General features: G+C 37.3%; 1 pseudogene; it reads right to left on the bottom strand.

The window, feature by feature from the left end:
* Window positions 1-1,527: 1,527 nt before the first annotated feature.
* Window positions 1,528-26,588, bottom strand: LOC122808222 (annotated as a pseudogene).
* Between the last annotated feature and the right edge of the window lie 563 nt (window positions 26,589-27,151).

The raw sequence follows: 27,151 nt of genomic DNA, 5'->3' as shown, positions 1-27,151 counted from the left end.
TAATAATTTTGATATAAAAAGTAAGTATAGAAATAACTGTAATTCTAAAATGGTTATCTATTTAGCCATATGCCAGTTTTGCCCATGTTATTATGTAGGTAAAACTGTTTGTAGATTAAGAGATAGAATCTACAAACACATTTATAATATAAAAAAATCTAAATTAGATAATGCATTGGCTAAACATGTTTCAGAATATCCTGCACACACTTTCAAATTTTGGATATTAGATCAATTAATTCCTAGTATTAGGGGTGGCCCTATAGAAATTGAATTAGAGAAGTTAGAACTACTTTGGCAGATTAGACTGTATTCATATAATTGGCCAGGGTTAAATGACATGTGTTCAATTACGGCTCTACTAAAACTTAAAAGTCTTAGTAGATTGGACTTTTTAGCATTAGTAGTATTATTATTAATATATTAAGTTACTAAAATATCTACTTATTTATTTACTAATATTTATTTAGAATTTAGTTTAGATCATGTATAAGTAATATGCTGCTGCCGTTCCATTTTCATCTATTTTATTTCTGTGGTTTATTTTTGCAATGTACTTGTATAGTTATTTTTATTATAAACTGTTTTTATAGGTGTTGCATATATATGCCTTAACATACTTGTGTTGCATTTAATATTTTATTTTATTATACTGTTTTAATTGTATTACTTAAACATTTTTCGATTTTGTAATATATCTTTAATGAATCTAGCATTCTAATTGATGCATCAGCTGACTCTGAGATTTTAGTATATAAATAGCACTCTAATTTTCTGTTCCCTTGTCTGAAGAAGTTCGTACATGCTACGTACGAAAAGCGCTTTAGTTTTTATATTAATAAACGGATTTTCTTTCATTGCTTGCTATTCATTATTTTCAACAATTTTTTGGGTGATTTACATACCTGTATATGACCCCACATGGCATCAGCATTGCCAACACATAGCACATAACAACACATCATGCCTGAGGGACAGCATGACGACTATCATCCACAGCACACCGGAAATGGCATAGCCCTCTGTTGCACATACATGACATGGCAATACAAAAATCTGAAGACTACCACAGTGGCAGTGCTGGACTATGGACAACATGTTGTCTGTCAGTACCCCTCAATATATCCACTATTTCAGGCTAATTGTTGCAGCACTAGCTGCAGGTTAACTGCCACAATGCATGGACAGCCAAAGTGGAGGAAAGTGTAAAGTGTTAATGCACACCATGCACACATTGAAACATAATTAAATGCCACATGATGAAATCTGATTGGTATGTTTGCATATGTAATATATAAGCATGGCAGCTACATGGTATGCATGCAGAATAGTGCATATATAGTCCAGCCAATTATATGGAAATCAGCATGTTGGCAAACTAACACGATTGGAGCACAGACAGTACTTACACACCTGAGGGACCAGCTTGATGTGGTTGAGCATAATGATCTCCTGGGCGATCTCCTTGAATGAGTCTCACATAGCCCATGTCATGTCTTGGAAGAAGTTAAGAAGTTCCCCATCATGTCAGACACAAACTCCCAGATCTCCTTCCAATAATCTTTTCTGTTCTGGTCCTGGCATTCTCTCCTTGGGGGTGTAGCATGATGGCTTGGGCAGGTGCAAGTCCACCTTTCTTGTCATTGTCAATGTCATCATTTGAGGACTCCAGACGTTGCCTGGCATGTGCTCGCCATCTGTATCTGATTGGTGATTATCCATCGGTCTCATGCTCTGTCAAGATAAATTACAAAACATGACAGAAAAGAAAAGCAAATGTCTATCAATCTGCACATTCCCATGAAGATCATAGCTGATCTTAAAATGAAACTGATGTGCACATCTGAAATCTGACATACTTTAATTAGCATCTCATCCACTTGTGAGTCCTGCAAATGCAAGTATGAGACTGAAGGTGTAGTAGCATACATCGAACTTCTTATTTAAAACAGTCCAATTTGAAATGCTGCAAACATTAGCAAGCATTTTGCAATATATTTGTAGATTTTGGCTAGGAAGTCTTTAACAATGTTTTTGTATGATGTGAAGGAGGGGAGTGACTTGATGGATACTGGTATGGAGTTCTAGGCCTCAGCAACATGATACAAGTACAGAAAATGTCTGGTAGATTTGATCTGTTTGTGAACACACAGGAGAATTTGGTAACCGGATCATAATAACTGACTGCAAACATAGTTTGTAGAATGGCATTTAGTGCTGAACAAGTAGATGGATTCTGGATAATTTTTTAGGTGATAAGAAACTGCGTATATGTTATTTGAAGGGGTAGTTCTAACCAGTTTAGGTTTTTTAGTGCTATACAGTGATGGGTTCTGAAAAGGGTATTTGTTGCAAATTTTTCAGCTTTGTTATAGCATTGTTCAAGTTTTGATTTTTGTAATGCCTGGAGGTTAGTAAGGATGGGAGTACCATCAAGAAGTGTAGGGATTAGATAAGCAAAGACAAGTCAAGTTTCTGGCTATATAAAACATCCCGAGTTTTTGACAGGTTCTTCTTATGCAATGTTGAATGTGCAGGTTAAATTTAAGATTACCATCTATTATCATCCACTGTCATCCCTAATAAATTGCTATAAGTAGTAACTTCGATGGTTGTTTTATCAATTTTGTTTTTTCATGAGAGGGGAATTTGGGGAAAAGTAGTGTGGAGGGTATTAGTAAGAATGTTAAAGAGGAGGGGACCAAGGACAGAGCCTTGTGGTACACGCAGTGACTGGGAGGTATGAAGAGAGGGTGAAGTGCAGTTTTACATATTGGACAAGTAGCTTTTGAACTATGGAAGCATGTGCTGAGAGAGGCTTAATGATGATATTTAAAGTAGAAGTTTGCATTGACAATCTTTGTCAAAAGCTTTAAACAAGTCTAGAAATAAGGAGGAGACTAGCTTGTCATTATCTCTACCTTTATTGACAGTATTTGTATAGGTTAGAAGTACAGTGTCAGTGCTAAGGGAAGGATGGAAGCCATGTTGTATTACTTGTTGCTAATGTAGGTTACTACACCTACACCTTTTAGCCCCATTCTGTGTGGCTAAAGGTCTAAATGTGTGGAAGGCACCAAAGCCTTCCACTGTTGGAGTACTTTCTACTCCTTTAAACTATGTCTTGGTAATGGCACATATGTCCATATTCTCCAGATTGAGGAGAGCCTGTTGGCTGTGTAGCTTCTTGTTAAGGCTGCCAACATTGAGCAGTAACACCATTAGGTTTCTTTGGGTTTTATTGGGTAAGTTGGTCGTTTTGTCGATTTGGCATTAGCTAAAATAGGGTCTAAGGGGTGTGTGACAAAGAATTATTTGTATCAATTACATGTCAATCAATGTCATCAATATTGCATGATTCATTTCTCAAAGAGGGAGGATGTGGAATAGTGTGTGTATGTTGCACATTTAACAAGAATTTATAAGGACAGCATGTGCATATAGATAGCAAGCACTTGCTAGCTTCAGTGCCATTTTGAGAGTGCAACCAGAGAGTGTAATAGCTAGTTTGTTTAGATGTTTACCTAAGTTAAAGTTATTAAGCCTCAATCCTGATGTGTTTATACATAACAATGTTGCTTGAACAGAACCCATGGAGGCTCGTCTATTTTATCCCTGACTGGATGAGCGACAGGGTGTATGAACATTTAGCTTATATCTGGAAGCCCAGGGGGGACAGGTGCAGGCCAGCCTTGGCAAAGCAGCATGGTATGTTAACCATGTCGTCCCATGCTGACATATATTGAATCTCCCTGGAATGACACCTGAAACATAGCCAGTTGTCAAAGTAAATAATTTTTGTTCATACTGTGGCATCATCTTTAATGAAAGTACGATGATGCTCAGTGCAAGGCACATACCTGTCTGAGACACGTATTCAGCAAGATCCATAATGTCTCTCTTCATATAGTCCAGTGAGGTACATCTCAGGTCATTTGCAGCCCATGGACTATGACAGAATCATACCAGTACCTGTGGTACACTGACTTGCATGCATGTGTAACCTGGTGAATCCTGGCTCCATATCAGCAACTAACCATTATCTTCTCCTTGCCCGGTCTGGTGAGTAGGACAACTGTATGTCATACAATGGAATTCCCCTTTGACAGGAGTCCTGGGTTAGTGTTTTGCTTGCCTTTTGGGCTTCATTCTTGGTGGTCCATTTTGTGTTGGCATAGGTGTGATGTTTGCTGTTGCTTTTAGTGTGTGCTTTAGAGATTGGCGAGGATAGATATACATTGCCATTGGTGGGCTTATGAGGACTTTGAGGTTTGGGTAAGATTTCTTTTTAGTGCATCAGCATAAGATGGTTTATGTATGTGTGGTGGATACTATGCATGGTGTATTTCCTGTCTGTGTTCTTGATAACCCTGTTGGTAAGTGAGATTTATGCCTCTGAGGAAATTGTGTATGCACATCTCTCACATACTGTGTAAGTTTCTTTCAGGATTAAAATGCTGTCTGCTACATTGTCTAAAGATGCCCATATCTACCAAGCTGGTTACAGAGACATTTGAAATTGCATAGCCACATTGTCCAGGCCTGTATTAGTGTAAGTTATTATAGTCTGAGGTCTGTGTTACACAGAAGTCTCCTAGGGTGGTCTATAGGATTAGAGACTATAGCTTGATAGTGCTATGATATGGTATTAGTGTTGTTAGACTTGTAAACTAGCTGATCTAAGTTTAACTCCATGCAGTGCTTCACTATGTTATAGGTTACAGTCTTAATATTGGTTACATAGGTAAAGTTTACTGCCAAGCATTTGTGTCTGTACAGAGCACTGCCTACTGCTGTTATGCAATGATCAGCTCCACACTAATGTGCTTAAATTATAGGAACAAAAAAAGAAAAGAAAATCTAACTCCTTTGCCCTCTGGACACTGAACCTTGAGCTCTTCTGAAGTGCTTCCCAACTCAGAACAACCAGGCAAACACCTTCTGCCACAAGATGGATAATCCATTCCTCAATGTAAAAACAACAAAAAAAAATCCCTCAAGTACAATGCAAAAACAAAACAACTTATTCCCTGGCTTGATCACCCTATAGCAAGGTGATTTAAATGCAAAGCATTTAGAAAGCAAGACTTAGAGAAGGCAGGTAATTTTTTTTCATCAAAAGTACATTAGATGCTCTCTAAATACTGTAAAACAATAGCAATCAGTTAAATAATGAACTGCAAGTGCAGGAAATAAAATACAATAACTTATTTTTACCCGGATGGCACAGCATACAGTGTAATCACAAGTGAGGATGCCACCTTTTCTAAGGTTTTTGGAAAAGAGCACAGGGCCATATAAAAGCACTTTATTTATAGCAACAGAAAAGAAAATTAAATTTAACTCCTGAGCCCTCTAGCCAATAAACGTTTGCACTTTGAGCTCTTCTGGAGTACTTCTCAACTCAAAAAGACCAGACAAACACTTGTCTGCCACAAAATGGATAACCTGGTCATCTTAATGTAAAATCATAGCAAAAAGTAACCCTTAAGTCCAATGCAACAATGAAGCAAGTCATTCTCTGGCTAGATCACCCTACAGCAAGGTGATTTAAATGCAAACAATTTAGAAAGCAACACTTAGAGAAAACAGGCATTTTTTTCACCAAAAGTACTTTAAATGCAGTAAAACAGTAGCAATCAGATCAATAATGAAGTGCAACTACAGGAAATCCAATACAATAAAGGTGACTTGAAAGCACACTTAGCAGCAGCCAAGGAAATACATATACACTTCATATTGAAAAACTGCAGAATATGAAATAAATAATTAGAAAATATGACAACAGTCTTCAAAAATAATATAATGGCCCTATGTTCCTTCTCTTATGAGGAGCAAAATAGAAGCAGTGAAGCACTGATCCCAATTTTGATTGTTGAAAATCAGTTCCCATGCTCTCTAGTGATTGATAGTCTAGTCCCAAGTGTTACTGTTTTCAAAAGTAAGCTGGAAAGAAGGGAATAAAACTTTAAATATTACATTGTGCACTAAGTAAGTGAGGTGTATGACACAGAGGCTAAAACATGCTTGACAAGTCTAAAGGCAAAGTCTTCCCAGTTTGATCTTTCAGTGCCCAGAACAATGGGTGGGGTGGGTCTCTAAAGTTAAATTTGAGTAGGTGTGGGCAGTTCAAAAGCCACCAAGTTTAAAATGCATAACATGAAATGGGTGACTGGGTGAAAAAGACTTCAGGCCTACAGATATCTCAAAACAAAAAATCAAAGCAGCAACTAAATTCCAGAAACAGAACAGATCCATGTTGATTCTGCTGTATTTGCAGTTCACTGGGGCTGTTTTCTAGCTACACAACTGCATATGGTGAAAACCGTTTTGTTAGTGATAAATATATGTTAAAGTCTACCCCCATCCTTTATGTAACAAACAGATTATAATGCAGAGAATTTCATATAATGTATGCATGAAATATGTTTCAGTTGTTTTATACAGCATAATGAAAACACTAGTAAGTGATAACACTGTATTCTACAGCAGTAATGCAAGCAGGTGACCATTTGCCTTTGGAAGCTAGCTATCAGTCACCTATATCCCAAAGTGAGGATAGCTATTTGCACAGAGCTTTTAACTCATTCACTCCAATGGTGTTCTGGTAGTTTGTGCAGTAACTTCCAATGGGTGGAGCCTAAGCTTTTTTTTTTTTTTTTTGTTTTAAAACAATGGATAAACAAATCAATTGTATAACAAACAAATAACTATTTACATAGGTCTACAGGTGATCAATACATCAAAGTTATATATATCAATAACAATTAATATTTTTCAAGCAAGTTTAAGGCAAGAGTTATATGAATATGAAATATTAGAATTCTTGACTTTATAGTATGGAGATCACCACTGCAAAAATATTTTGCCATACTAATAAATTCAATACTAGAGGGGGTAGCTATAATTTTTCAATTTTTAGTAATTACTTTCCTGGCTATAGCAAGAATAGACCATAGAAGAGACACTTGGGTTTTTGGAATTATCACAGGAAAAGGAGCATTAAATAAAACTAAAGATTTAGAAATATCATATCCATCTGACCATAAAGCTTAAATGAAGTTATTAATTTTGTTTTCCAAAAAAGGGGAGATGACTTCACATTCATATACTATATGCATCTGATCAGCTATTATTTCAGAATCACATCTTCCGCATTTAATTCTATTTGATTTATACATAATTATAATTTTGTTAGAAGTGACAAATGTGCTGTGTAAGAATTTCCAACTGAAAATTTTCTAAATACAATGAATACGTGGTTTTATCTGTAGATTTTAATATTATTTTCTTTTATTCTTCAGGGAAGTCTTCATTATTAATTTTTGAGGAATAGTTGCAATAGGAATTGCCTAAATATATGAAATCTTACTTAAGAATTTTATATAAATTTGTGACAAATATGGTTTATTTTTCATTGCTTTGTTACTAATATTTATAAAGAACTCTAACAAATTGGGCAACGATTTCTTATCTAGGTTAAATATCTTATTTATTTCTGTGTTCACAGTATTTCTAAATATTTGTAAAATTAACCAGTTCTCAGAATCTCGATCTTATCTGGACTTACAATTTTTAACAATATATATATATATATATATATATATATATATATATATATATATATATATATATATATATATATATATATATCAGTACCATTTAAGAATTGATGCCAATAAATTAAGTTACTTTGTTTTAATACTACATTTTGTTGAAGGAAGTAGCTGAGATAAATGTAACTCCAGTAAAAACAATGAAGCAATAAAAATAGATATAAAACCACAAGTCACATAACACAGCTAAAAAGCTTTTAATATCAGTAAACACGTTGACAGCACAATGCTGATTCTTCAGACCATTAAAATACAATTCAAAAATCACTTTATATAAGGTAGCAGTAAATTCAAGACAAAAAGACAAATTAGCATATAGAAGCAAATCACATGATCAAAAACGTCAGTGAAGCAAAGATACAATGTAACTAGCAACAGTTGTTCTTAAAGGGATAGTACAAATGTCAATGTAGTAGGATTATTGTCTCCGTAAATGCCTAGATTTTAAAATAGGCTTAAAAAAAATTTCCCATTTAATCCCTTGTCTTTGTCAGCTTGCAGTTTAATTATCCAGTGTAGTTCCCTTTCGTCAATAATGTTGTAATGATAGCCCATTTGTGGGGAAAAATCTAGTCTATCTATAACTATAAAGGTAAACAAATGTATTTCACCATTCTGAGCAATATGTCTTGCAAGTGCATTCCTTTCATCTAGCTGCCTAATTAGCTTATGTTCTCTTAGCCTTTCTTTAAGACTTCTATTAGCCTTTCCTATATAGAAAGAGAGATACAGTGTACATTGTGTCAAATACACTATGTCTCCAGTATTACAATTGACAGTCAGATTAAATGAGAACCTAATGCCTACCGATGGATGATTAAAACTGCCCTCAGAGGTGATATAGTTACAAAAGTTATGACTCCCACAAGGAAAGGTCCCTTTCTGATTAGGGTTAACTTCTTGCTGGTTTCTATTATAGCATAGAAGTCTCTTCAAATTCTTTTTATTCTTGTATCTATAATCCCACACTAAATTTCTTTACTTATCATCAGTTGTTAATATATGCCAACTTCTCTGCACAATTTGATGTATCCTACCAATATTGCTAGAATAAAATAAGGAAATGGGTGCAGAACCTTGGTGATTAACTGTTTTAACTAAAGGAACTGCATCAGAAGCCACCACTGAAAAATAGGGTTGCTGTCCACTACCTCACAATCCTATTGCATGAGTCAATGTATGTACAACTTTTCCATATTTATAACTCATTTGCAAGAGCTCATCCTTCAGCAATAGTATACAATGATCAACACCATCTTGCTTACTATTTAATCTAGACATCCTCATACTTTGACCTTTTACTATATTCTTATAAATAAATTGAGGATGCATACTATGCCTCCGCAGGATGGAGTTTCTGTGACATTCTTTCCTATATAACGTAGTAATGAAGCCTCCCCTAACATCCTTCATGACCATCACATCTAAGAATTCTAACTGTTCTTATGAACTCCTTGCTGCAAATTTCATAAAGGAGGTGATAGTATGAATATGGCTTATAAAATCATCTAATTGCTGTTTGGTTCCCCTCCATAATAGAAAAACTTCATCAACAAAACATTTGTAAAAACATATAAATGGAGCAAATTAATTACCATTCAAAACATGTTTCTGCTCCCAGTAAGCTAGGACAATGTTAGCATGGCTATTGACACATAAACTGCCCATAGTTATGCCAGTATGCTGCCTAAAATACTCACCAGCTGAAACAAAGACATTATGCTCTAAAACAAACTCTACAAATAAACCAACAATATCTATAACCCTGCTGTTCATTGCTTTGTTGTAATGTAAAAATCCCTGGTTTATTGGGGATGGCAATAAATAAAGAGCAAATTTCTAAGGTGACTAATAGAACATCAGATTTACAAGGACAAGTCTCAAGAAAATTATGTAAATCAATTAAAAACTGTTTGGTATCCCACAGGACAGTATTTGTTCTACTCAAAATAGATTCTAATCTATGCTCCACATACATGGAAATCAGATTTGTCACCATCCACAGTCTAACACAATAAGTTATAGAGAAGGGGGTGACAGGATTTTTATGTATCTTGAGTAGTCCATTAAAAGGTGGCACAAGTGGATGTTCAACCGCTAAATACTTGTACAGCTCATGGGTGATATATTTTCCTAATAAACAGTCATACAGCATTGAATGAACAGTCCTAATAAGTGTCTCAACTCTATCAATGGATATTTTCTCATAAATGTCTATATCATCAAAAGCCTCTTAATACTGTTATCATAGACTGACTTGTTGATTAGCACTATAGCACCTCCTTTATCTGTGGGACGAATGGAAATCATGCTATCATTATGCAGTGAGTGCAAAGCTTCATATTCAACTTTTGATAGGCTATCAAATTTATTGCACTTTCTAGTGGTCTCATTACCTAATAAAACTGTAATTGAATCATGTTCACAGGCATTACAAAAAAACTCAAGAACAGGAAGCAAGTTAGAATTAAATGTACTTGGCTTTTTAAAAATATCAACTGAACCTTCATTCATAGGATCATATGAGGTTACTAGGCTAATGACCATGTGGCCCTTACAAGCCTAGCCAAGAGTTTATCTCCAAAAAGAAACCTCAGTCAGCACCTGTCACTCCTGTCCATGTGGGACACAGGTGGAACCCCTAGAACAAATCGGTGGTTTCCCATCAACTCATCAAGTTTGCGCTAGAAGAGTGTCAGTGAGGTACTCTGTTTGACGTATATGGGAAGTCTATTCCAGAGATGGGGCAGCTTCTAGGAGAAAATCTTGTCTCTCCAGCAGGTTTTGTTGGTGTCATATATTAGATTCAGGCCTTTCAAGTGGGTAATATGTGAGGAGTTAGACATATGAATATTGAGCATCTTGAGTAGGGTAGGGTCAGAGATTGCCTCTTAGGCCAGACACAGATCACCTCTCAGCAACCTGTACAATACCAAGTAGAGTGATAGTGACTTGAGCCTCTCTGCATAGGACAGGTGTTGGAGGCCATGGATTCTCTTTGTGAAGTATTTCTGTGGCCTTTTCAGTTGGTGCAGATGTTTGAAGAGGTACATACCAAATGGGGCATTATGCTCAATTATTGGTCTAATGAGGGAGGAGTATAGAGAAGTAATAACCTACTTTTTTTTCTGGTTGCAATCCCTTTACTTATGAGGTGAATCAAGTAAAAGGATTTTCTGATCACTTTCGCTACATGATGGTCAAATGTGAAATTATTATCAACCTGTGTACCCAGGTCTCTCACCACAGGTTGTGCATTTAAGGGGTTGCCGTTGATATCAGTAGGGCCATGTTTTTGATAATTGGTACGTTGATACATTTTTTTGCATTTAGTGTGAGGCCATGACTTTGGTACCAGTCATTAGCTGCTGTGAGACCTCCGAGAAGTAGATGGCAAACAGTAGGTGTCCCAGGACAGATCCCTGGGGAGCTCCACTAGTGACAGGTCTGGTATCGGAGGTGAAAGCACTTATTTTGACCTTGAAGGTCCTGTCAGTGAGCCAGTTGACCACCCACCTGATGTGATAGGAATTTACGCCAAGTTGTGTTAAATATTTGATGACGCCCGAGTGGGGGATTGTGTCAAAGGCCTTGGCCAAATAAAGATAAGCTGTGTGTACTAACTTTCCTTCATCCAGGGCTTGGTGACAGTCTGAAAGAAGTCAACCAGGTTCAACAGGCAAGACCTGCCCTTGACAAATCTGAACTATGTGGGGTCAAGTGCTTGGAGACTGCCTATGACCTTGTTTATGAGATCCATATTAATATACTCCATAGCTTTACAGATCAGACTTGTCAAGCTAATGGGGAGATAGTTCTGATGATCAGTAGTGGCACCACTTTTGTGCAAGGGGATGACAATGGCAGTTCTCCTCTCTGCTGGGATAAAGCCTGTACTTAGGCTGTGGTTGAATAGGGTGCTCAATGGCAAAGCCAGTTCTTGCTGGAGATGGTGCAGAATACAGCCTGGAATACTATCAGGTCCAATGAAAGTTGTGTTCTTTGCCTTGGATAGGGTCTTTAACACTTGATCTATGGAGATGTGAGGTGTGGGACAAGTATTGGAGATGTTTAAATGGCCTTTGCGGGGACAGGAAGAGTGAAGTTTGCTCTGAATCTATCTCCTTACAGGTTGGCTAAGTCAATAGGATCAGTGTAGGTGATACTGTTAAGTGCTAACTCAGAACAAACCTGGGATTTGCTATGGAGGTTCCGGATGTAACTGAAGAAAGCTTTGTGATTTCCCTTTGTTTCAGAGGCTAGTTTTGATTCATAAAAAAGACCTCAGAAGACCAGGAAGACTGTGACCAGTTATCAGATACCACTTCGGAATCGGAATTCAAAAATAGTGGTATATTCAAGGTCCAACAATGAATATGATAGTAACAAAGTGGATTTACCAAAAATAACGTGTCCAAAGAAAAAAGCCAATATTTAAAAGTCCAAAGTTGCTTTAATAATCCACAGCCAGTATTCAAAAACGAGTGCTTTCGCCTGGCGCATCCCAGGCTTTATCAAGTTGTAACGTTTTGATTCATAATTGGCTTTAGAGGTTTTCACTAGTGATCTAATTTGCTTGTTGAGGCTAAGGAGGGAGTTTTTCCAATTTAAAATCTGTTCCTTTTTGCCCTTGGACAACAGTTTCTTCCTTTTGTTGTAAAGTCTCTTGATAGAGGATGTCCACCAAACAGGTTTGTCTTTCCTTGAATAGCAGGTTTTAGTTCTAATGGGTATGGCATATAGAGTTTTTAACATAACATTAAAATCAGATAAATCTCTTTCCAGTTTCTTCTGCCATCTCTTTCCAGTTTCTTCTGCTTCTGATTCTGCAATCTTAGTTCATAGGCAAGTAGATGCCCATTGACGTCTGATAATGCTGGGTTAATTATAGACATAGGATATTTACCTAATATCTTTTCATAATGTGAATTAAGTTATTCAATCAGAGTCAACAACACTATAACTTTTACAATTGTCAAAGTAGCTGCAATTAAATATCAGGAAATCCTATTCTGCCATTATCCCAACCTTTGCTGTGACAATCAAAGGAAACTATTGGTTTATTAGGATGCCAAAAACAATTAAGTAGAATATTATTTATCTTCTTCATCAATATTTTTTTTGTGGAGATAATATTAAAAAATTGTAAGATAAACAATATTTTAGGGAGAATTATCATCTGAATAATCATTCTTAATCTTAATCATTCTTCTATGGTAAAGAAGAATTTGTTTCAAAGACACACCCCGCACTGAAGAAGGCAAGGTTGCAAAACCAGTCTGATTTTTATGGTATTGTCACAATAAAGGAGTTTATATATGTTGCCTTGGTGCTGGCTTTGCTTTTTTTGGAGTTAAAGAAGAATTTGTTCCTATTTGTGACTAAACTTAAAATGTTATCAACAACCTGTCGAAAGTTTGTTTGTATCATTTCTTTACTATTAGACATAATGGTTATACTATGGTATTTCATTTGATTGCTATTCCAATTGTAGTTAGAATAGTTTTAGGTTCATAGGTTAGTACTAGGCTAACTGCCCTTGTGAGCCATTTTAAGCCTAGCCAGTTATCCTTTGTGAGATTCAAACCCTGTACCTTGTGTTTGTAAGGCAAACACCGTAACCATTAGGCCACCCTCCCAATGAAGTGTATGAAGTTTTTTTAATTTTCTATTAATTAATAATGTACTGTTTTATTATGATTAAATCTTAAGTTTCATGATATCTTCAAACTGAATAATATAACTAATTATATATTCTAATAAATGTTCCTTATTTCCTATTATTAGTAAAATACCATCAGCAAAGTGCTGAATCTTTAGTTTGAAATATTCTTTTATCGTGATACCATTAATGTTCTTATTGGATCTAATACTACTAACAAAAGGTTCTATAGCTAATGCAAAAAATAAATGGGATAATGGACAGCCTTGTTTTGTGCCTTTTTGTAATTTAAAGGAATTACAAAGAAAATAACCTATTTTAACATAAGCACAAGAGTTATTGTATAACTTAGAAATTAATGCAATTAACTCAGGTGAGAAATTATACACTTGAAATGTTTTACTCAGGTGAGAAATTATACACTTGAAGTGTTTTAAACAGGTACAGCCAAGTAACTTAGTTAAAAGCTTTGTCTATGTTGAGACTAATGATAGAAAGTTCTTTTTTATTTTCATTTGCATAGTTCATTAATGTATGTATTCTTGTTATATTGTCCTGTACTTGTCTATTTGAAATAAACCCAGTTTGATCATTGCCAATTAGTTTAGGTATAAGCAGATTAATTCTGTTAGCTAAAATAGACATGAACATCGTATAGTACACATTTAAAAGTGAAATGGGTCTGTATGATGAAGACTTTGCAGGAACCTTATCTTGTTTTAAAATAGGTGATACAGGGGAATATTTCCATGATGGGGGACTTCAGCAGTTGTTTTTACTTCACTATAGACATTATCTTATATTTTAGCTGCGTGATCTGGTAACATTTTATATAGTTCTGGCATAAGACCATTCAGCTCCTTATTATTTTTTTACTTTTTTATTTGATCTTTTATTTCTGTTAAAGTGAATAATCTATCAATTTTTTTATTTTTTCACTTGTTATCTTATTTATAGTTTTCTTTAGAAAAAATTTAACTATATCATCACCTATGTAGTTTGTATTTTTATTTATATTTTCATAAAGCATTTTAAAGCCATCAAGAATACCTTCAATATCTGTTTTTTTTTTTTATTATTTATATGTGTTATAATTTCTTTGATACGATTTGGTTTATTCATTTTCTTTGATCTAAGAGCAAGTTTATGCAAGCTTAAAGGGTTTACTGAATATGCTTGAAGTTTAAGTTGTTCCAGGTTTATTGAAGCTTTATGATTTACAGTTTCAACATATTTTGTATTTACTTTTTGAAGTTCAGACTGACTCATAATGTCATTTGGTTTTAGATGTAACTGTGATGATGTGAGGTATTGGCAGCTATGCCAGAAGAAGTAGGACAGTGGATGTGTAACATATGACAGCACAGCTAGCTGGAATTTAATAAAGAATTATATGTTATTTGAGTATCAAATTGATTTGTACAGATGTTTGTGTTGAAAAGGGATTTGTAAAGTTGCTCATGTTAGAAATGTAAAATTACACTTCAAGATTCACTACCAGTAAATCCAAGTGCAGGAAATATATAAAAACAACAACACGCCTAACTATAGAAATGCTGATTTATTAAAACATGTTTTAATAAATCAGCATTTCTATAGTTCAGCATGTAGCTGTACTAAAATGTACCAACAGTGGGTACTAACTGTATTGTAACTGAACTAAATATATATGTTGTCAGAGGATACCGGAAGAGAAGAGGTTAAGCTCAGCTCCAGCTAACTTTGGAAAATAGTAAGAAATTAAATTACTGGGCCTATTCCATAAAGATGTTATCTCACAGTTTTGAATGAAGCCAGAGATGCAATGTCTGTAAGCAGCATGGTATGTTAGTCTTTGTAGGAGAAGTACAAGTTTATAATTGTTTTATGACTTCCAGAAGCTGCACCAGATCTAAGAAATGCTCTTGTGTGTGTATCGTTGACATATAGGTGGTAAATATTGGCAGTTTTTAGCAATGGGGTGTTGAATGGCAACCAGAAGTCAGATGACCAGATGTATGTTATATAATTCTGTACAGAAATAATGTTTTAATATCAAGTGAGACAGAAGACTTAGACCTGCCTGTTTCTTGGAACATGGAATAGAAGAATTCCTCACCTACTTCATGTTGCCTTGTTCTATTAAATAAGTAGTAACAGTAATTCTCTAGATCAGTCATGAAAACATAATGAGAATAGTTAAGTATGTTTTTTCTGTAAATGTGTAAATCTTTTCAGCTGTGTTATTCTTTAATATTTCTTGTGATTGAAACTCTGGTGTTTACTGTAAGTAGATATTTCATATTTTCATATTCTTTTATTATTAAATATATTTAAAGTTTTCGTTGCGGCTGATGCTTTAGAGTATATTTAACCTTTGAGAGTACTTATATCTATTGGTGGCACTGTGGCCACTCCTAAAGTCTGTCTGTTTTGTCATCATTGCCACTTGTATTAATATTAATTTCACTGAGTATAACTGAGTACTCTTTCAAGAGCCTTATGTAGCTGGCTTTGTAGTGTCTGGTAGCAGTGACAACTACCTTAATGTCTGGGCAGAAGGGAGCACTGTGGGTAAATCTGTGCCAGCTATTCCCTGGTGTGTGTGTGTGTGTGTGTGTGTGTGTGTGTGTGTGTGTGTGTGTGTGTGTGTGTGTGTGTGTGTGTGTGTGTGTGTGTGTGTGTGTGTGTGTGTGTGTGTGTGTGTGTGTGTGTGTGTGTGTGTGTGTGTATGAAAATCAAATCTCACAGTGTGTGTGTATGTGTCAGCTATTTGGAGCAGGGACATGAAGCACTGGTTTCACAGAGAGGATGCTGGAGGACTTGGCTTGGACACTCAGCTGAGGACTTAACTCTACAGCTGTGCCAGTGGGGAGCCTTACTGGGGACTTGCTGACAGACAGAGAGAGAAACCCAGACCCCAAGCTGAGTGTATTCCCTGTGTGCTCTTAAGGGAAATTGTGCTTGATGCAGAAAGGTCTGCACCTAGAAATACTGAGTGTATCCATTTGCATTCCAAGGGAACATCCCTCTCTGGTGTCATTGGTGAGGATTCAGTTCTCCTTGATAACTGGCTCAGACTGAAGACATTACAGTAACATTAGCGTGTCTATTTTGGCCTGTAGTGTATTCAATCCTTTGTCCCAGCCTCTTGTTTTACTCATATACCAACTTGGAACTCTTCCATTTAAGTAAGCATTTAGTGAATCCCACAGGACAATATCAGATACTTCATCATTCATGTTTATTTCTAGGAAATTTTTAATCTCTTCAACATACCAATCTTTGAATCCTTTTATTTTAATAATGTACACTGGCAACCTGATAATGGACATGAAACTATTGAAACTTCTCTGATCTGTGATAACAGATTGTTTGAGACAAAATTTTTATCAATATTTGTTTGCGTTCTATTTATATATATATATATATATATATATATATATATATATATATATATATATATATATATATATATGGGTTCCATACACTAGATCGACTTTTCACTAACTCGAAATATTGCATGGAATGCTCATTGCAGCGAAGGTGCACTTAATCAAAAGTGCACTTACGCAAAGTTCAGTACAACGAACGGGTGTTGTACTGAGTTTCCATGCATGCAGTACTCACGGACCATAGGGTTAGGGCATGGGTCATAGTAAGGGGATAGCCTGTAGGGCTATCCCCTTACCATGACCCATGCCCTAACCCTAAGGTCTGTAATGACTACAGCACAGTGAAGGACATAGCACTGTCCTGCACTATGGTGCGATAGTCACTAACCTTAGGGTTAGGGCATGGGTTAGGGTAAGGGGATAGCTTTACTAACTATCCCCTTACCCTAACCCGTCCCTTAACTCTAAGGTCTGTGAATATCGCACCATAGTGGAGGACATAGCTTGTTTTTTATGTCCTCCACTGTGCTGCGGTGTTTTCTGTGAAGTGCACTTATGCAAATTTCACTTTCATGAAAGTGAACCTTTGCAGAAGTGAGGCTTCCTATTACAAGTTCGAAGTAGTGAACTTTTTTCTTGTAATAGGAATCCATATATATATATATAGATATATATATATATATATATATATATATATATATATATATATATATGTGTGTGTGTGTGTGTGTGTGTGTGTGTGTAAAAATAATGGATAAATTGAAGTGAGTTTGCTTTCCTTATCTCATATATATCCTTTAAATTCATTACATTTACAAAATCCATTAATGTCTAGCTGAATATGTGATTCTCATTTTTCTATCTGCAGTGAAATCTTTCTGTGATAAAATACAATTAAAATCACCAGCCATTATGACTTCACTTTTCATATAATAGGCTATAGTGTTAATTTTCTGCTTTTCTAGCTCCAACCCCTGGAATCCAATAATAGTTCACCAAAGTTTATAGTTTTTCTGTTCCACTCAGTTATAACAATGTTTAACATAACATTTTTATCAACATAGGTATCTTTTACTTTAGGGATCACTGGTGAGTTCTTCCATAAAATGAGGGTACCTCTTCTTTTAGCTGAAAAGCTAGAACCTGCTAAACCAAATAATTATTTAATGAAAGTTTGCATACATCTTTATTAAGTAAATGTGTTTCCTATAAAATACTATTTAAGCTTTATGTAGTTGCAAATGTTTGAACAGACTCCCCCTCTTTACTGGATTATTCACTCCATTAATATTAATAGATATGCATTTAAAATTAGACATTTATACAAGAAAGAAAAAAACAGGTATACTGAAATCACATTTATGTACAGAACTTATTATATACTTTATATAAAACAATATAAAATCTTCATCTATGGACAAAACTTTTGAAACAAGTGCAAAATTACGTAATGATACAACCCTAAAACATTCTACCATTGAATAACATATTCCTAGTTTGTTGAAAAAGACGGACAAACTACCTCTCAAACTCTCCATTAGACTAATAATGCTTAGCTCTTGCTTTTGATTCATATTAACGTGTCTCATATTTTTAGTATGCATCATCATGAAAAAGCCTGTCATGAGTTATTATAAATAAGTTAAACAGGTGTTCAGTATCTTTATTATAAGTTGATTAACTGAATATCTCTACAATCATCTTTCCCTGTACCTGACATTATTTCCCTGGTCTATTATAGGGAGGATGTCAGTTGTTATTTTCATATTTATTGATTTACAGGTCAGATGATTTTATATTTTTTCTGTTTTATTTGCTATGTGCAAAGTTGTTCATAGGATCATAAGTTCATAAATTAGTAATAGGCTAACTGTCCTTAAGGGCCATTACAAACCCAGCCAATTATCCTATGTGAGAATCAAAGCCTGACCTTGTCCCTATAAGGTGAACACCTTAACCATTATGCAAACATTCCACCCTTGGAGACATATTTGTATTCTTTATCTAAATACATATTTACTTATTCTAATCACTTTCTGTTTCTGTTTATTTACTATGTCTTGTACTATTACTGTATTCCTAGGTTTTATGTTTTAGCTATAATCCTAGTATAGAGTATCATATAATAGCACATTTATATTTACCATTATATATGTGATACTCTTTAATCTAGTACTACTGTTAGAATCTGTCTTATTTATTCTTTAAATGTTATGTCTAATAGTGTTCGAGCAAACATCTGAAAAATCTTCCCTTTTAAGATTCAAACTTTCCACAAGAAACTGTTCTGAGACATTACATTTTGCATCATTAAAAAGAGAAAATAACAGAGAAACACAATCCTAAATTTTTTATCAGAAGTGTCATTCAATAAGCTAGTATTTAAATTATCCTTTTGGTATACTACAAGCATTCAGAACTATTTACTGACAGTAGTTTGCAATGCAATTCACTGTTTTTGATTATTATCGAACTTGTATTCATTTACATCTTAGCATATGATTCAAATTATTATGATTTTTAAGAAGTAACCTGGATAGTTCTTATAATTTTCAGACCTCCCGCAGCATCACAAAAGTGCTCATGACTCTAATTAAGCTGCTTCAAGCTGGTCTTCATGACAAGGACTTGCAAATGAACAGTTTCTCAGCTATAAGGCACACAAACCCTCAGACCCCTCCAAACAACCAATTCTGTCTGATACACTCTGGTCCTGTATGTGACAGAGATATGACTGGCATAATAAAAGTAGGGACACAATAGTTCTGCTTGTGTTGTTCATGGATATACTTAGATGGGATGGCAGCAACTTATATGATACATTTTTCCAATTCTTTTCACATAACACAGTGAGGTCAATTAAGTATATTTATATGCATGTTATCCGTGTGCATGTATTACAGCCATCTGTGTGTTGAATTTCTCTGTGATATGTCTGTTCACCAACATGATATGTTCTTTATTATGTACTTTATGCAACATTGTTGGATCATGTTGTCCCACTGGAACAATGACCCTGCATGTGCCATGTACATTGTGCCATGTATTACATGGTTTAATACTACTCTTGCGTTAGAGTAATGTGATATGTACATCTATACATGTATCCTTCTCATACTGCATGCATATGCAATGGTCCCTTGTTGAATATACAGAGGTGATGCTTTGTATAGCATCATTCATGACTCCCTTTTTTGTCCATATCTTGCTTATGGCACTAACCAGTCTTTTAGCACATAGCTTAAATTAAGACATGTATACACAGGTTAACATGTACTTAGGTTCATAGGTTCATAGGTTCATACTAGGATATCTGCCCTGGGGCAATTATAAGCCTAGCCCGATTCAGTATGGCTTACGCCACCCCTTGATTTGAGTATACTGTGCCCTTTAAGGTTTAGTTTACTATGCCTCTGTCTAATAGTGACAAAGGAGTAATCCCTGGGACAAACCTACGATCCCCCATCCACTTATCGAGATTCTTCTTGAAGAGATTCAGTGAGGTGCTCTGCCTCACATGAACTGGAATTCTATTCCAGAGCGAAGGGAGCCTCTGGGTTATGAACCTGTCCCTCCAGCAAGTTCTATTTATTTCTGTGCTGAGGTTCAAGTCCCTCAAGCGTGTGGCTCTAAGGGATTTAGATTTACTGAGGTGGAGCATGTCCATTAATTCTGGATTTGACATAGCTTTGTATGTCAGGCATAGATCGCCTCGAAGTAGGCGGTATGCAACTGAGTAGAGCTGGAGTTTTTCTAACCGAGCAGTATATGGCATCTGTTTGAGACCCTTGATCCTCTTGGTGAGATACTTTTGGGGTCTTTCTAATTGCTGCAGGTGTCGGGTAAGGTACATCCCAAAAGGGGCATTGTATTCTATGATGGGCCTGATGAGGGATGAATAAAGGGGCACGATTACCTCTCTTGATCTAGATGTGAAACCCTTCGTGATGAGGTGGGCTATGTAGAAGGTCTTTCTAACCACTTTGGCAATGTGGTTTTCAAAGGAGAGATTGCTATCAACTTGGGTCCCCAGGTCTCTAATAACTTTCTCTGTACTTAATGGGTTTCCGCCTATGTGGTAATTTGTGGGCACATTGTTTTTGCCAAAGGGTATGACTATACATTTTTTGGCATTTAGCTTTAAACCATGGTGCTGGCACCAGTTATCTGTCTCTGTGAGACCTTTTTGAAGGATGTTTGTGTCAGCTGGAGAGTTGATTATGGCGCCCAGTTTGCAGTCGTCTGCGAACTTGGTGAGCCATAGTCCTCCCACGTTTGCCTGTACCTCGGAAAAGTATATACCGAACAAGAGTGGTCCCAGGACAGAACCCTGTGGGACGCCACTTGTGACCGGTTTTGAGTCTGACATGGCTCCAGCAACTCTCACTCTGTGGGTTCTGTCTTTGAGCCAGCTTGCGACCCATCTTGTGACATAGGGGTTTATATTTAAGCTGGATAGCTTATCTATGATGCCCGAGTGGGGTATTGTGTCAAATGCCTTTGCAAGGTCCAGATAGGCTGTGTGGACTACCTTTCCTTCATCTATGGCTTTGGTGACTGTTTCAAAGAAGTCAACCAGGTTCAAAAGGCAGGATCTGCCCTTGACAAAGCCGAACTGGGTAGGATCTAGTGTCTGTAGGTCCCCAATGTCTTTGTTTATGAGCTCCATGATGATCCTCTCCATAGCCTTGCAAACTAAGCTAGTCAGGCTTATGGGGCGATAGTTTCCAGGGTCCGTAGATGCTCCACCTTTGTGGAGTGGGACCACTGTTGCTGTACGCCATTCTGTGGGCACATATCCTGTAGTGAGGCTGAGATTGTATAGCTGTTTTATTTGAGGGATTAGTTCCTCTTGTAGTTCATGTAGGACGCAACCTGGGACGCCATCTGGTCCCATGGAAGCAGTGTTTTTGCTTTGGAGAGGGCAGCCTTCACCTGAGCATCTGAGATGTTTGGGAGGCAGCCCCCTGCCGGGATAGATATTTGCTCTTTTGGGGGAGGGGGGGCAGAAGTTCGCACTGAACCTGTCTGCCAGGATATTGGCGATGTCTGTGGGTTGAGTGTATTTTTTGTCATTTAGAATCAACTCAGAACAAGTCTGGGAGTTGCATCCCAAGTTTCTAACATAACTGAAAAAGCCTTATGATTGTCTTTGGTGTCCTGTGCAATTTTTCTCTCAAAGCTGGCCTTGGAGGATTTTATGAGGGATTGTAATTTTTTGCTAGTACTGATCAGAGATGCCTTCCCTATTAGGGATTTTGCTCTATCATGTAGTAGCTTCCTCCTTCTGTTGTACAGTTTATTTATGGCAGGGGTCCACCAGACTGGACGCCTGCCTTTGGATGATTGGGTCTTGGTTTTGTTTGGGATAGCATGATCCATGCATTCCTGGAGATGTCTGTAGAATGCATTTATATAGGATTCTGCAGTTTGGGCTGTAGTTTCCACTGGCCCTGTGGCCTTGAAGGATTCCACTTCGGTTTTGAGAAGTGAGAAGTTCGCTTTGAGAAGTTTTTCACTGTGGTTTTCTGGGCTGGGAGTGGGGTCGGGATGTGGACATCCAGTGAAATTAATTTATGGTCTGATCTTACCAATGAGGGATATACTTCTGGTGTGGAGCATAGAGTCCCCATGTTGGTAATGATCAGGTCTAATATGTTGTCCCCTCTTGTGGGAGTGGTGACTAGTTGTTCCATAGCATTTGAGTTTATAATTTCCAGGAATCTTTGGGCTAAGATGCTGGGGCTTGAGTAGTGCTTCCAGTCAATGTTTGGGTAGTTGAAGTTGCCCAATATAATGATGTTCGGAGAGATCTTCATGTTCTCCAATGTTTTCAGGAAAGCCGAATGGGATTCCTGACTTTGAGAGGGTGGTCTGTAGGATGCTATAAACTGAAAAGCAGTCTTGCCCACTGTGAGTTGCACATGGATGGTCTCCGATGCCGTGCAATGCCACTAACCTGGAGGTGTGGATATCCTTGATAAATATGGAAACTCCCCCTCCTTTTGTGGTTCGGTCCGGGTTTTGGGGCCGAAAAGCATGATATGAGGTATAGCCTGGTAGTGCTGGGGTGCTCTCTGGAGCCTTGAACCAGGTTTCTGTCACTGCACAGATATCGATGTTCTCCATACTGAGGAGAGCTTGAGCGTGTGCATCTTGACCTTAAGACTTCTGGCGTTAAGAAGCATTACCCTTACTTTCTTGTTCCTTGTCCTCTCTATGGGGTGGGTTTGACTTTTGAGCCTTGCCTAAAAGGCACTATGGGGGTGGCAAGAGCCTTTGCCAATATCCGAAAGCCCAGTGGTGACAGGTGCAAGCCGTCCCTAGTGAAGCAACGTGGCTTGTCGAGCATGTCATCCCAGGCTGACAGACACTGGATCCCCTTTGAATGACACCAAAATTTTAGCCAATTGTTAAAATTGATCATTTTGTCTTTGTACTGTGGCATCATTCTAGGTGAGGGTAAGATGCTGCTCAAGGTCAGGGTCATACCAGCCTGGGCTACATGATCAGAGAGCTCCTCTATGTCCCTTTTCATGTAGTCCAGGGAGGTACATCTCAGGTCATTCACACCAGCATGTACAATGACTGAGTCATATTTGTATTTGCTTTGGAGTGACCTGAGTGCTTGTGTTATGTGGCGGATCCTAGCGCCCGACAGGCAGCTCACTGTGACCTTCTCTTTATTCAGCCTGGTGAGCGGGACGTCAGTGTGTCTGACAATAGAGTCACCTATAACAAGAGTATCAGGTGTGTTATTCAGCCTTAAGGGCTGTGGCTGCTTGGCACACTGACTTTGTGGGTTATGTGTTGTGTGTGTTTTGTTTTGAGGTAGCGTTTGCTTGGATGTCTGCTTTGGAGGTCTCTGTTGCTTAGGTAGATTTTTATTTAGAGCCTCCGAGTATGTTTTGTGTATTTATGTGTTTGGTTCGCTGATGTGGTGGGACTATGTGATACTGGAATTGTGTTGTGTGAGGTTACCTTCTCCTCCTGACTGGTTACACCAGTTTTGAGATGAGAGAGCTCAGCCTCCAGTTTGGCTAAATAGTTGCATCTCTCACATATATTTGAACCTGTTTGGAGGAGGAGAGGGTTGTCCGTGTACATGAGACAGTTGTAACATTGCCTCAAAATTCCCAGATTCACCAGCTGGACTGGAGAGGAAACCATTGACTGACCTTTGGACATGCTAGAGTAATAGGGAAACTGAATTTAAGATGGACCAATAGAGGACAGGGTGATCGTAGAGATTATAAGAGTAAGTAGTGCTTATGGTTTAATAGTGCTAACTTGTAGGATTACTTAATTGGAAAAGTGAAGGGCCTTAGAATGAGAATATGGTGTTTAAATTGAGAGGTAGAGCAGTTCTAAGGGAAAAAGTGAAGAGCAGACTTTGTGGAGCCAGGAATAGTTTAAACCCAATTAGGCGGCACTGCCCGTTGTTGCGCTATGCTCAAAAACGCGCAAAACCGCGCAAAAGAGGGTTTTAAGAGAGGAAGATGAAGGAGTTTACTGATTTACATGGATGTATATGTTTATGACCCTAATATGATTGACACCCACCCACCCTGGTTATATGTACTTACTTAATGCACTTATTCCATTGTGTTGTGCTATATTTGTGTATACACGATTGTCCCTTGACCAGTCTTACACATGCACTGTGATATTTATATCACTGATGATGAGTGTGTCACCTGTTGTATTATGTTTGCATGACAGTATATTTGCGTATGTGATTGTCAGACCTACTTTTGTTGTGTACCTCTGTCATTTGCTGTTTAACTGTTGAACACCATTGTGCTGTTTGTGTCATTTGTACACAGACATGTTTATATACATCACCAAATGCACTATTCACATTTGTCAGATGTTGGCCTTTTGCTTCAAGGTACCTTGTGAGTACTTGCAGTCCAGCTTGTGTTGTGGACTCTTGCATGTGCAATGTCTCTTCTTAGCTTTGGTTGCCCTGCTTTATTCTGTACCTGCTTTCTCTTGCTGGCATTTCCTAACTGATGTGGGCCTATGTTGTCCAACTCTCTCCCCCCTTATAGCTTTGGCATATATGTTTCACATATACATGGCATATGTGTAAGTGTATGTTCACCTTCCTATAATGTATCACAATTGTAATGTAAGTGAACTGGCACAAAATGGCATTGCTTCTCCATGTTGGGTATCATATACATACAAGGCATATTCGCACAAGGTGGTAGCAATTGCGTAGATTCCATCAGCTTCTACATTGTTTTCATGTGTTGTGCTTTACCCAGACATTAGTATGCTTCCTGCCTGTGGACAGGCTTGCATTCCTTAATTGTATTAATTATGTGTTTATCACTCTTTACTTCATCTTCTATGTCACAGGTGTGGGTCTCTGTGATGAGCCTTGATTCTTCTTTGGCTTATGTAATGCCATTGCATGTCACACATCTACGTTGTATACCTGAACACCCATCTGTGCTTCCTCTGACATGGAGTGTGTTATCTAATATATGGAGCCCCTTTCTCCTGTGTTGGTGGTATGTATACTTATTTGATTATTACACAGCCACATTACTCTTTTGCTGCAGTACTGCTGTTTAGCAATGTGCTTAGTTTTTGCCTTTTGCATGAAATGTTGGCAGTCGACAGCTTGTCTGCTTCTGGATTTGGTCATCCTTGCTGTTGCTTGGCTTACACTCGCAGTGTCAACAGTCTAGTAGCTGATGGTATTTGATAGCCATTGTGTACTGCAATGACAAGACGTCCATTTAGTGCTCTCTGATACACACCTACCATTGGTCATATTCATTCTGGTATGACTGTCACATGGTTTGCAACAGCTTAGTACTGATTTGTACCTTGGTACATATGTGTTTTTGCATTGCACCATGGCTAGTATGCATCTTTGCACTGTTTTGTCATTTTTCCTTCATCTGTGTTGTATAGTCTATATGTGTGCTGTATGTGTACCTTGACTATCCTTTATGTGCATTACCAGCCTTTATCTGTCATGTCTTGTGATATTTGTTATATGTTTGTACCTGCTCTTTTCCCTACCTCCTCTTTCCATCTCTTTTTCTTTCCTTCTATTCTCCCCTAAAATGGGGCTTAGTCCCACCAAATAAAAACTTACCCATGCCTCTCTGACTCTCCCTCTGAACTTCCTATTCCATCATGCCTTTTGTGTGTCCCTCTTCTTCACCATCACACCACATCTGCTTTTCTATCACCCTATTTTCCATTGTTTGCTATTGTTAGCCATGGTGATATGGCTATGATTGCCCTTCATCTTACATAATTATTTGTTTTATTATAAATTTTAAGGATTATGTCAGATTCTGCAAATTATGATGGGTGCATTTATAAATGCATTTATGATATCTGTAATTGTTTGCAGATATTTGTCATTTTTCAGAATTACTTGTGATACATGTTTGTCTTCTGGTACTTTCCACATATTAGTGACAGTTCCATTGGGTTATATACCTTCCAGAAATGTGCATTAGTAATGCATATATATATTACTTTATGGACAAGTTTTCCTTGACTACTGATTTGCCACGACTGATTGTGGTTACGCTGATGTCACTGGTAATTTGTTGTGTCTGGCTTGCATTGTAGTACTGTCCACAGACCAGGGCATAGGTTCATAGGTCCTGGCATGACATAGATATCTTTGACATAGATAGACTTTCCCAGCCATGTAATGTAGGTGAAGTAATACATTGCATACTCGACAAGTGTATGGCCTTCTTTGGCTTTATGGCCCGATGTTAGTTCTGCTACAAGTCACTTGTAGAATGGGTTAGAAGTACCAAAACCATCTTCTCTTAAACCTTCAGGGTCCAGTTTGACTTGTTCTGGTAGTTTTTCATATTCTGCCAGTTCCCTAATAAGGCACATAATGTCCACACAGTCCTTTGGTTTGGCATCCCTGATAATGTAGTCCATGCTCCCAGCTCTGAAAACTAAATTCATCCTCAGTAGGATAAGAACACTCTCATCAAACTAAACAAACAACTCAGAGGACACATAAAGTCTACCAAAGCCAAATTTGAGGTTATTTTGAAATCTCAGGCCAAGAACAACCACAAAGCATTCTTTAGCTATGTCCATAACCTCAAAGGCAATACATAAATGTGTGCAGAGCTCATTGTAAATGGAGCCACATATAATGAGCCAGAAGATATAGCAAACCTCCTGGATGATAAATTCAGCTCCAACTTTACTCCTCTATCCCCCTCAACCTTTCTTCAGGAGATATCATCCAATATAACTCCCCCTACTATCACTAGGGACCAGGTCCTTAATGCTCTCTCTAAGACCAAGAACACTGCATCAGTGGTGCCAGACAATATCCCAGGATGCCTTCTAAATAGCATGAAATATGACTTATCAGGGCCTCTGTAATTACTATTTAACTGTAGCCTCCAAACAGGTTTCATGCCTCATGAATGGAGAAAGGCAGCAGTCATCCCTCATCACAAAGGTGGGCCTTCTACAGTCTCTGGAAA

This window comes from Protopterus annectens, chromosome 8.part0 (genome assembly GCF_019279795.1).
Source record: "Protopterus annectens isolate FY-2018-M chromosome 8.part0, PAN1.0, whole genome shotgun sequence".
In the NCBI taxonomy this organism is placed as follows: domain Eukaryota; kingdom Metazoa; phylum Chordata; order Ceratodontiformes; family Protopteridae; genus Protopterus; species Protopterus annectens.
The sequence above is the reverse complement of the archived record's forward strand: the minus strand, read 5'-3'. Positions and strand labels throughout refer to the sequence as shown.